Source organism: Thamnophis elegans, chromosome 13, assembly GCF_009769535.1.
Source record: "Thamnophis elegans isolate rThaEle1 chromosome 13, rThaEle1.pri, whole genome shotgun sequence".
NCBI classification, from domain to species: domain Eukaryota; kingdom Metazoa; phylum Chordata; class Lepidosauria; order Squamata; family Colubridae; genus Thamnophis; species Thamnophis elegans.
Window position 1 is genome coordinate 16,032,116 of NC_045553.1, and position 3,298 is coordinate 16,035,413.

Here is a 3,298-nt window from a genome sequence, read left to right on the forward strand (position 1 = left end):
CAGCCCCAAAAAATGGTCCAGAAATGGCCTGAAAAACAGCCTGTTTTTTTACCATTTTCCAGCACTCTGGCACTTGCAAAGACCAGCTAGCCGGCATGTGCTGGAAACCAGAAAAACAGCTGGCAATGGCACACATGCCCACAGAGAGGGCTCTGGATGCCACCTCTGGCACGCGTACCATAGGTTCACCATCACAGGTATACGTTTTCCTGCCTGAGCAGGGGTTGGACTAGAAAACTTCCAAGGTCCCTTCCAGCTCTATTCTGATTGATATCTGAAGAACAGTTGCAGGAATATGAATATGTCTAGTCCTAACCCTAACCCTTCCAGGAAGAAGACCTGGAAGAGGTCTTCTTAGTCTGTTAAATCTATAATCTCTCTGTGTCTCTCTGTCTCTGTCTCTCTCTGTCTGTCTCTGTCTCTTTCAAACTATCATATGTCTCTGTTTCAGGAACATTGAGGAAGGCATTGAAGGGAGAATAAATAAAACAAGATTACAGCCATACATAAAAAGTTTGACTGCATAGCTGTGGACTCCATCTTGACTTTTTTGACCAACTCCCTGTGCTCCTTCTCTTTTTATAGGTGACATCAATCAGAGTTTTGAAATATGCCACAGACCATTTTGCAGATACACATCTCTCTTAACCATAGTCCATGGCAGAAAGTGCACCCGCCTTCCTGTTAAAAGTACAGATGTAAGTGTTGTTGGGCTTCCAGCACCCAGCTTTCCAGCTGGCAAAGGACACTGCAGCTCCTCAGTCAATGGGCAGCTGGATGTTTAAGGAAAGGAATATGTTGTGAATTTAGGCAATCCTGTGGAGCTTCAGTAAATTTAACAATACTGGCGATGCCAGGCCAAAAATGGGAACTCCATATAGCACTTAGCACTTAGATTTGTATACCGCTTCACAGTGCTTTACAGCCAATTGTCCCTAATAGTCAGCCTCTTGCCCCCAACAATCAGGGCCCTCATTTTACCCAATTCAGAAGGATGGAAGGCTGAGTCAACCTTGAGCCTGGTTGAGGTTTGAACTGCCAAATTGCAGGCAGACGGCAGACAGCAGAAGTAGCCTGCAATACTGCATTCTAACCACTGCGGCTCATATGCTGTATAAAATCAAGCCACAATACAAGAAATAATATACCTCTAGAAATTCTCAGTCATCCCGGTCATGGTTATCCAAAGGGAGCTTTTCAAAAGGCAACTGGACATTGCCTGGTTTTTTTCCCTTGAAGACATTTCGCTTCTCATCTAAGCAGCTTTTTCAGTTCTGAAGAAGTGAGAACTGAAGATGCTTCTCGGATGAGAAGCTAAATGTCTTGAAGGGGGGGAAAAAACAAAAGAACTCCAGTTACCTTTAGAAACTCACTTTTTGGACAAGGAACAATATAATTTAAAAACCAGTCCAACGATAAACAATCACACCAATAACGATAGGGATTTTCCTGTAGTGCATAATCACCAAAAGACATCCAGAAAAAACTGGCTCTTAACTACCCTCACTTTTATTGACACCAGTGTGTTTCTAATCTGCCATAGCCAACGTTCCCGGGATGATTTAAATGTCATTAAAACCTTTACATTTCTTTTTGGAAAAGGAAAGAGCAGGCATTTGGTCACAACACTGACATGATATATGACTTGGGAAGAAGAACCTACTTCCAAGGCTTGCCAGCGTTTGACCTCAAACTGCAGCAAATGAGCAGAAATGCCAGAGAGAAGATGGCAGCTTCCTCCAGCTGGTTAAGTTGCTGGGAGAATTGCAATAGCACTTTCAATAGCACTTAGACTTACTGTATTTTTCGGAGTATATGATGCACCTTCCCCCCCACAAAAGAGGGTGAAAATCGGTGCATCTTATACACTGAGTACAGCATTTTTGGCATCCCGAAACCACACCCTGCAAAAATGGACGCGCAGAGGGTTTGGGAGGCCTGTAGAGTGTTCCTGGAGTCTGGGGAGCGCAAAAATGAGTGAAAGCGGGCCCATTTTTCACAAAAAGGGGTGTTTTTGCCCTCCCCAGCCCCTAGGAGTGTTCTGTAGGCCTTCCAAACCCTCTGCATGGTCTGTTTTGCAAAAAACAGGCCCATTTTTTGCTTGTTTTTGCCCTCCCCAGCCCATAGGAGCACTCTACAGGCCTCCCCAACCCTTTGCACACCCCGTTTTTGCAAAAAAACCAGGCCCGTCTTTATGAAAAAAACTCATGCGTCACGTTTTTGCCCTCCACGGCCCCCAGGAGCATTTTGCAGGCCTCCCAAACGCTCTGCATGTCCTGTTTTTCTCACACACACACACACACACACACACACACACACACACACACACACACACACCGTGCAGAGGGTTTGGGAGGCCTGCAAAATGCTTCTGGGAGCCGGGGAGGGAAAAAGCTTTTTTTAAAAAAAATTTACCTCTTCCAAATCTTGGTGCATCTTATATTCTGGTGCATCTTATAGTCTGGAAAATATGGTATATACCGCTTCACAGTGCTTTTTACAGCCCCCTCTAAGCGGTTTACAGAGTCAGTCTATGGCCCCCAACAATCTGGGTCCTCATTTTACCCACTTCAGAAGAAGGGAAGGCTGAGTCAACCTTGAGCCTGATGAGATTTGAACTGCCAAACTGCAAGCAGCCAGCAGGCAGCTGAAGTAGTCTGCAGTACTGCACTCTTAACCACTGTGCCACCGTGGCTCATAGAGAAGATGCCAAAGGGCCACTTAGGACTGTTACATCACCCCTCTCAGCCATGATGTGCTCACGGGTTACCAAATAGACCAGCCATGGAGTAATCCATGCACAGCCTCCTCTTCATGGAGTTCAGAGTTTATCAACCTTGGCAACTTTTAAGACATGTCAACTGCCACGATGGCCCAACTAGCATCGAAGTCCCATGTCTGAATAGATGACAAGGTTGGGAGGCCCTGATGGAGCAGATGTATCTACAAGCCATGACAAGCTACACTTTCCATCTGTCGTCTTGGACTGAAATAAAGTCTGGTTGATACAATCCGGATAGTACTGTCTTTCCACAGGGAGAAGGCCCAAAGACAGTTGAAGGATTTTTCTCCATCGGGAGCCCACCAGGTGCTCTGGGTGGCTATTCTAGAGCAGGGGTCTCAAACTCAATTTCATTGAGGGCTGCATCAGGGCTGTGATTGACCTGGGGGGGACATGGCCAACTGGGTGGGCGTGGTCAGTTTGACGCCACTCCGCAAGCTGCTGGCATATTTCGTCTTCGCATTGGGTAGACCGGGTCGAAGCAATGTGGGCCAGCCTCTTACATTTTCCAGGGCA